The sequence below is a fragment of the Somniosus microcephalus genome, unplaced genomic scaffold, assembly GCF_052327205.1.
Source record: "Somniosus microcephalus isolate GS21.2 unplaced genomic scaffold, FLI_Smic_1.0 scaffold134, whole genome shotgun sequence".
Lineage (NCBI taxonomy): Eukaryota > Metazoa > Chordata > Chondrichthyes > Squaliformes > Somniosidae > Somniosus > Somniosus microcephalus.
In genome coordinates, this window is record NW_028225321.1 from 170,001 (window position 1) to 177,500 (window position 7,500).

Below are 7,500 nucleotides of genomic sequence, written 5' to 3' on the forward strand. Positions count from 1 at the left end.
CAATCTTCTGATCCGTAGTGAGACGCGTTATCCATTGCGCCACTGGCACATCCTCTCCAGAGCAGCGGGCAACTCACAGTCCCACAACACTGCGGCATCAGCAGGTACACCAGGCCGCGAGCGTCAAAAGGCGCACGGCGGACAATCACCAAAGCGAGACACCTTTGCCGCTTCCCTTCGATTTTCAGGTGGTAGAGCGGAGGACTGCAGTGGAAAAAAAGCAAAGCAAAGTCGTCGTTAGGTCGCTGGTTCGACTCCGGCTTGAAGGAGCGGGCGTTCTTGTGCAGTAAGTGAGCGGTAAGGAGCATTTTGCTCAAGGCAGTGCTCTTAACTTGACGCTAGTTTACATGTTGCTGCTAAGGCACAGGACACCTCCATTGCTTGAGCAGTTGCATCTGCACACCAGCAGGGAGTGCCTTTGAGCAGCAACGCACCAAAACACCCAGCACTCTCTTTCAGGCAAAGCCTCAGGCAAAAGAATTCATCTATCAGTCAGACAGGGCTCTCGGCTGCTCCCTCACGCTCGTGGCGGCTGCTACTTTCCGGTCACCTCGCTTCCCTTCCGGCGGCTCGGGCTCTTTCTCGGCTTCTTTCCCCATTTCTCTGACTTCCCGCCCTGCCGTTGCTCGGTAACGCCGATTGGAGCAAAGCGTTGAAAGAGATCAGGGAGCGGGCTAACCCGAAGCAGGAGATCCCTGCTGGTGGCGCAGCAACTCAGAGGCGAGTGCTAAGGAGCTACTGAGAAGCAAACTTGGTGCAACTGCAAGAAGTAGCTGGGGAATTAGCTCAAATGGTAGAGCGCTCGCTTCGCATGTGAGAGGTAGCGGGATCGATGCCCGCATTCTCCACTCCTCTTTTGGCTCGGGGCAATGGCTCAAACACAACAGTGGTGTCAGCTGTCGGTGAACCCGTGTACTTCCGAAGTGTCTCCACACGCTGAGGTGCAGAGGGGGGCCAAGGGACATCAAATCCTTTGGTGTGCTTTAGCAGCAAGACTTGTCGATAGTCTTGTGCAGCAAGACTTGTCGATAGTCTTGTGCAGCCAAAATGGAAAGCTGAGATGAGGGATAAAAAAGCTTTGCAAGTATCAATGCCTTCTCTGAGGATTGAACTCAGGATCTTTAGATTATGAGACTGACGCGCTGCCTACTGCGCTAAGAAGGCACTGGCCGTGCAAACTGCTGGGCAGCATGACCAAGTAGGTGCGCTTGCGAGGCATCTAGAGCCATAATGCAAAGTGCGTAAAAAAGATTAAGCCAGGTAGGAGTCGAACCTACAATCTTCTGATCCGTAGTGAGACGCGTTATCCATTGCGCCACTGGCACAGCCTCTCCAGAGCAGCGGGCAACTCACAGTCCCACAACACTGCGGCATCAGCAGGTACACCAGGCCGCGAGCGTCAAAAGGCGCACGGCGGACAATCACCAAAGCGAGACACCTTTGCCGCTTCCCTTCGATTTTCAGGTGGTAGAGCGGAGGACTGCAGTGGAAAAAAAGCAAAGCAAAGTCGTCGTTAGGTCGCTGGTTCGACTCCGGCTTGAAGGAGCGGGCGTTCTTGTGCAGTAAGTGAGCGGTAAGGAGCATTTTGCTCAAGGCAGTGCTCTTAACTTGACGCTAGTTTACATGTTGCTGCTAAGGCACAGGACACCTCCATTGCTTGAGCAGTTGCATCTGCACACCAGCAGGGAGTGCCTTTGAGCAGCAACGCACCAAAACACCCAGCACTCTCTTTCAGGCAAAACCTCAGGCAAAAGAAGTCGTCTATCAGTCAGACAGGGCTCTCGGCTGCTCCCTCAGGTTCGTGGCGGCTGCTACTTTCCGGTCACCTCGCTTCCCTTCTGCCGGCTCGGGCTCTTTCTCGGCTTCTTTCCCCATTTCTCTGACTTCCCGCCCTGCCGTTGCTCGGTAACGCCGATTGGAGCAAAGCGTTGAAAGAGATCAGGGAGCGGGCTAACCCGAAGCAGGAGATCCCTGCTGGTGGCGCAGCAACTCAGAGGCGAGTGCTAAGGAGCTACTGAGAAGCAAACTTGGTGCAACTGCAAGAAGTAGCTGGGGAATTAGCTCAAATGGTAGAGCGCTCGCTTCGCATGTGAGAGGTAGCGGGATCGATGCCCGCATTCTCCACTCCTCTTTTGGCTCGGGGCAATGGCTCAAACACAACAGTGGTGTCAGCTGTCGGTGAACCCGTGTACTTCCGAAGGTTCTCCACACGCTGAGGTACAGAGGGGCCAAGGGACATCAAATCCTTTGGTGTGCCGTAGCAGCAAGTCTTGTCGATAGTCTTGTGCAGCAAAAATGGAAAGCTGAGATGAGGGATAAAAATGCTTTGCAAGTATCAATGCCTTCTCTGAGGATCGAACTCAGGACCTTCAGATTATGAGACTGACGCGCTGCCTACTGCGCTAAGAAGGCACTTGCCATGCAAACTGCTGGGCAGCATGACCAAGTAGGTGCGCTTGCGAGGCATCTAGCGCCATAATGCAAAGTGCGTAAAAAAGTTCGAGCCAGGTAGGAGTCGAACCTACAATCTTCTGATCCGTAGTCAGACGCGTTATCCATTGCGCCACAGGCCCAGCCTGTACAGAGCAGCTGGCAACTCACAGTCCCACAACACTGCGGCATCAGCAGGTACACCAGGCCGGGAGCGTCAAAAGGCGCACGGCGGACAATCACCAAAGCGAGACACCTTTGCCACTTCCCTTCGATTTTCAGGTGGTAGAGCGGAGGACTGCAGTGGAAAAAAAGCAAAGCAAAGTCGTCGTTAGGTCGCTGGTTCGACTCCGGCTTGAAGGAGCGGGCGTTCTTGTGCAGTAAGTGAGCGGTAAGGAGCTTTCAGCTCAAGGCAGTGCTCTTAACTTGACGCTAGTTTACATGTTGCTGCTGAGGCACAGGACACCTCCATTGCTTGAGCAGTTGCATCTGCACACCAGCAGGGAGTGCCTTTGAGCAGCAATGCACCAAAACACCCACCACTCTCTTTCAGGCAAAACCTCAGGCAAAAGAATTCATCTATCAGTCAGACAGGGCTCTCGGCTGCTCCCTCACGCTCGTGGCGGCTGCTACTTTCCGGTCACCTCGCTTCCCTTCCGTCGGCTCGGGCTCTTTCTCGGCTTCTTTCCCCATTTCTCTGACTTCCCGCCCTGCCGTTGCTCGGTAACGCCGATTGGAGCAAAGCGTTGAAAGAGATCAGGGAGCGGGCTAACCCGAAGCAGGAGATCCCTGCTGGTGGCGCAGCAACTCAGAGGCGAGTGCTAAGGAGCTACTGAGAAGCAAACTTGGTGCAACTGCAAGAAGTAGCTGGGGAATTAGCTCAAATGGTAGAGCGCTCGCTTCGCATGTGAGAGGTAGCGGGATCGATGCCCGCATTCTCCACTCCTCTTTTGGCTCGGGGCAATGGCTCAAACACAACAGTGGTGTCAGCTGTCGGTGAACCCGTGTACTTCCGAAGGTTCTCCACACGCTGAGGTACAGAGGGGCCAAGGGACATCAAATCCTTTGGTGTGCCGTAGCAGCAAGTCTTGTCGATAGTCTTGTGCAGCAAAAATGGAAAGCTGAGATGAGGGATAAAAATGCTTTGCAAGTATCAATGCCTTCTCTGAGGATCGAACTCAGGACCTTCAGATTATGAGACTGACGCGCTGCCTACTGCGCTAAGAAGGCACTTGCCATGCAAACTGCTGGGCAGCATGACCAAGTAGGTGCGCTTGCGAGGCATCTAGCGCCATAATGCAAAGTGCGTAAAAAAGTTCGAGCCAGGTAGGAGTCGAACCTACAATCTTCTGATCCGTAGTCAGACGCGTTATCCATTGCGCCACAGGCCCAGCCTGTACAGAGCAGCTGGCAACTCACAGTCCCACAACACTGCGGCATCAGCAGGTACACCAGGCCGGGAGCGTCAAAAGGCGCACGGCGGACAATCACCAAAGCGAGACACCTTTGCCACTTCCCTTCGATTTTCAGGTGGTAGAGCGGAGGACTGCAGTGGAAAAAAAGCAAAGCAAAGTCGTCGTTAGGTCGCTGGTTCGACTCCGGCTTGAAGGAGCGGGCGTTCTTGTGCAGTAAGTGAGCGGTAAGGAGCTTTCAGCTCAAGGCAGTGCTCTTAACTTGACGCTAGTTTACATGTTGCTGCTGAGGCACAGGACACCTCCATTGCTTGAGCAGTTGCATCTGCACACCAGCAGGGAGTGCCTTTGAGCAGCAATGCACCAAAACACCCACCACTCTCTTTCAGGCAAAACCTCAGGCAAAAGAATTCATCTATCAGTCAGACAGGGCTCTCGGCTGCTCCCTCACGCTCGTGGCGGCTGCTACTTTCCGGTCACCTCGCTTCCCTTCCGTCGGCTCGGGCTCTTTCTCGGCTTCTTTCCCCATTTCTCTGACTTCCCGCCCTGCCGTTGCTCGGTAACGCCGATTGGAGCAAAGCGTTGAAAGAGATCAGGGAGCGGGCTAACCCAAAGCAGGAGATCCCTGCTGGTGGCGCAGCAACTCAGAGGCGAGTGCTAAGGAGCTACTGAGAAGCAAACTTGGTGCAATTGTAAGACGCAGCGGGGGAATTAGCTCAAATGGTAGAGCGCTCGCTTTGCATGTGAGAGGTAGCGGGATCGATGCCTGCATTCTCCACTCCTCTTTTGGCTCGGGGCAATGGCTCAAACGCAACAGTGGTGTCAGCTGTCGGTGAACCTGTGTACTTCCGAAGGGTCTCCACACGCTGAGGGACAGAGGGGCCAAGGGACATCAAATCCTTTGGTGTGCCGTAGCAGCAAGTCTTGTGCAGCAAAAATGGAAAGCTGAGATGAGGGATAAAAAAGCTTTGCAAGTATCAATGCCTTCTCTGAGGATTGAACTCAGGATCTTTAGATTATGAGACTGACGCGCTGCCTACTGCGCTAAGAAGTCACGGGCCGTGCAAACTGCTGGGCAGCATGACCAAGTAGGTGCGCTTGCGAGATATCTAGAGCCATAATGCAAAGTGCGTAAAAAAGATTAAGCCAGGTAGGAGTCGAGCCTACAATCTTCTGATCCGTAGTGAGACGCGTTATCCATTGCGCCACTGGCACATCCTCTCCAGAGCAGCGGGCAACTCACAGTCCCACAACACTGCGGCATCAGCAGGTACACCAGGCCGCGAGCGTCAAAAGGCGCACGGCGGACAATCACCAAAGCGAGACACCTTTGCCACTTCCCTTCGATTTTCAGGTGGTAGAGCGGAGGACTGCAGTGGAAAAAAAGCAAAGCAAAGTCGTCGTTAGGTCGCTGGTTCGACTCCGGCTTGAAGGAGCGGGCGTTCTTGTGCAGTAAGTGAGCGGTAAGGAGCTTTCAGCTCAAGGCAGTGCTCTTAACTTGACGCTAGTTTACATGTTGCTGCTGAGGCACAGGACACCTCCATTGCTTGAGCAGTTGCATCTGCACACCAGCAGGGAGTGCCTTTGAGCAGCAATGCACCAAAACACCCACCACTCTCTTTCAGGCAAAACCTCAGGCAAAAGAATTCATCTATCAGTCAGACAGGGCTCTCGGCTGCTCCCTCACGCTCGTGGCGGCTGCTACTTTCCGGTCACCTCGCTTCCCTTCCGTCGGCTCGGGCTCTTTCTCGGCTTCTTTCCCCATTTCTCTGACTTCCCGCCCTGCCGTTGCTCGGTAACGCCGATTGGAGCAAAGCGTTGAAAGAGATCAGGGAGCGGGCTAACCCGAAGCAGGAGATCCCTGCTGGTGGCGCAGCAACTCAGAGGCGAGTGCTAAGGAGCTACTGAGAAGCAAACTTGGTGCAACTGCAAGAAGTAGCTGGGGAATTAGCTCAAATGGTAGAGCGCTCGCTTCGCATGTGAGAGGTAGCGGGATCGATGCCCGCATTCTCCACTCCTCTTTTGGCTCGGGGCAATGGCTCAAACACAACAGTGGTGTCAGCTGTCGGTGAACCCGTGTACTTCCGAAGGTTCTCCACACGCTGAGGTACAGAGGGGCCAAGGGACATCAAATCCTTTGGTGTGCCGTAGCAGCAAGTCTTGTCGATAGTCTTGTGCAGCAAAAATGGAAAGCTGAGATGAGGGATAAAAATGCTTTGCAAGTATCAATGCCTTCTCTGAGGATCGAACTCAGGACCTTCAGATTATGAGACTGACGCGCTGCCTACTGCGCTAAGAAGGCACTTGCCATGCAAACTGCTGGGCAGCATGACCAAGTAGGTGCGCTTGCGAGGCATCTAGCGCCATAATGCAAAGTGCGTAAAAAAGTTCGAGCCAGGTAGGAGTCGAACCTACAATCTTCTGATCCGTAGTCAGACGCGTTATCCATTGCGCCACAGGCCCAGCCTGTACAGAGCAGCTGGCAACTCACAGTCCCACAACACTGCGGCATCAGCAGGTACACCAGGCCGGGAGCGTCAAAAGGCGCACGGCGGACAATCACCAAAGCGAGACACCTTTGCCACTTCCCTTCGATTTTCAGGTGGTAGAGCGGAGGACTGCAGTGGAAAAAAAGCAAAGCAAAGTCGTCGTTAGGTCGCTGGTTCGACTCCGGCTTGAAGGAGCGGGCGTTCTTGTGCAGTAAGTGAGCGGTAAGGAGCTTTCAGCTCAAGGCAGTGCTCTTAACTTGACGCTAGTTTACATGTTGCTGCTGAGGCACAGGACACCTCCATTGCTTGAGCAGTTGCATCTGCACACCAGCAGGGAGTGCCTTTGAGCAGCAATGCACCAAAACACCCACCACTCTCTTTCAGGCAAAACCTCAGGCAAAAGAATTCATCTATCAGTCAGACAGGGCTCTCGGCTGCTCCCTCACGCTCGTGGCGGCTGCTACTTTCCGGTCACCTCGCTTCCCTTCCGTCGGCTCGGGCTCTTTCTCGGCTTCTTTCCCCATTTCTCTGACTTCCCGCCCTGCCGTTGCTCGGTAACGCCGATTGGAGCAAAGCGTTGAAAGAGATCAGGGAGCGGGCTAACCCAAAGCAGGAGATCCCTGCTGGTGGCGCAGCAACTCAGAGGCGAGTGCTAAGGAGCTACTGAGAAGCAAACTTGGTGCAATTGTAAGACGCAGCGGGGGAATTAGCTCAAATGGTAGAGCGCTCGCTTTGCATGTGAGAGGTAGCGGGATCGATGCCTGCATTCTCCACTCCTCTTTTGGCTCGGGGCAATGGCTCAAACGCAACAGTGGTGTCAGCTGTCGGTGAACCTGTGTACTTCCGAAGGGTCTCCACACGCTGAGGGACAGAGGGGCCAAGGGACATCAAATCCTTTGGTGTGCCGTAGCAGCAAGTCTTGTGCAGCAAAAATGGAAAGCTGAGATGAGGGATAAAAAAGCTTTGCAAGTATCAATGCCTTCTCTGAGGATTGAACTCAGGATCTTTAGATTATGAGACTGACGCGCTGCCTACTGCGCTAAGAAGTCACGGGCCGTGCAAACTGCTGGGCAGCATGACCAAGTAGGTGCGCTTGCGAGATATCTAGAGCCATAATGCAAAGTGCGTAAAAAAGATTAAGCCAGGTAGGAGTCGAGCCTACAATCTTC

General features: G+C 54.0%; 6 non-coding genes across 6 annotated transcripts; all 6 read right to left on the reverse strand.

Annotated features, from left to right (window-relative positions):
• Positions 1–2,339: 2,339 nt before the first annotated feature.
• trnam-cau (transfer RNA methionine (anticodon CAU)) lies at positions 2,340–2,412 on the reverse strand. Its single transcript has one exon. It is a non-coding gene; the product is annotated as a tRNA-Met (tRNA).
• Positions 2,413–2,500: 88 nt separating this feature from the next.
• On the reverse strand, positions 2,501–2,573 carry trnar-acg (transfer RNA arginine (anticodon ACG)). The gene has a single exon. It is a non-coding gene; the product is annotated as a tRNA-Arg (tRNA).
• A 1,014-nt stretch (positions 2,574–3,587) lies between these two features.
• trnam-cau (transfer RNA methionine (anticodon CAU)) lies at positions 3,588–3,660 on the reverse strand. Its single transcript has one exon. It is a non-coding gene; the product is annotated as a tRNA-Met (tRNA).
• An 88-nt stretch (positions 3,661–3,748) lies between these two features.
• trnar-acg (transfer RNA arginine (anticodon ACG)) lies at positions 3,749–3,821 on the reverse strand. Its single transcript has one exon. It is a non-coding gene; the product is annotated as a tRNA-Arg (tRNA).
• A 2,250-nt stretch (positions 3,822–6,071) lies between these two features.
• trnam-cau (transfer RNA methionine (anticodon CAU)) lies at positions 6,072–6,144 on the reverse strand. The gene has a single exon. It is a non-coding gene; the product is annotated as a tRNA-Met (tRNA).
• Positions 6,145–6,232: 88 nt separating this feature from the next.
• trnar-acg (transfer RNA arginine (anticodon ACG)) lies at positions 6,233–6,305 on the reverse strand. The gene has a single exon. It is a non-coding gene; the product is annotated as a tRNA-Arg (tRNA).
• Positions 6,306–7,500: the final 1,195 nt, after the last annotated feature.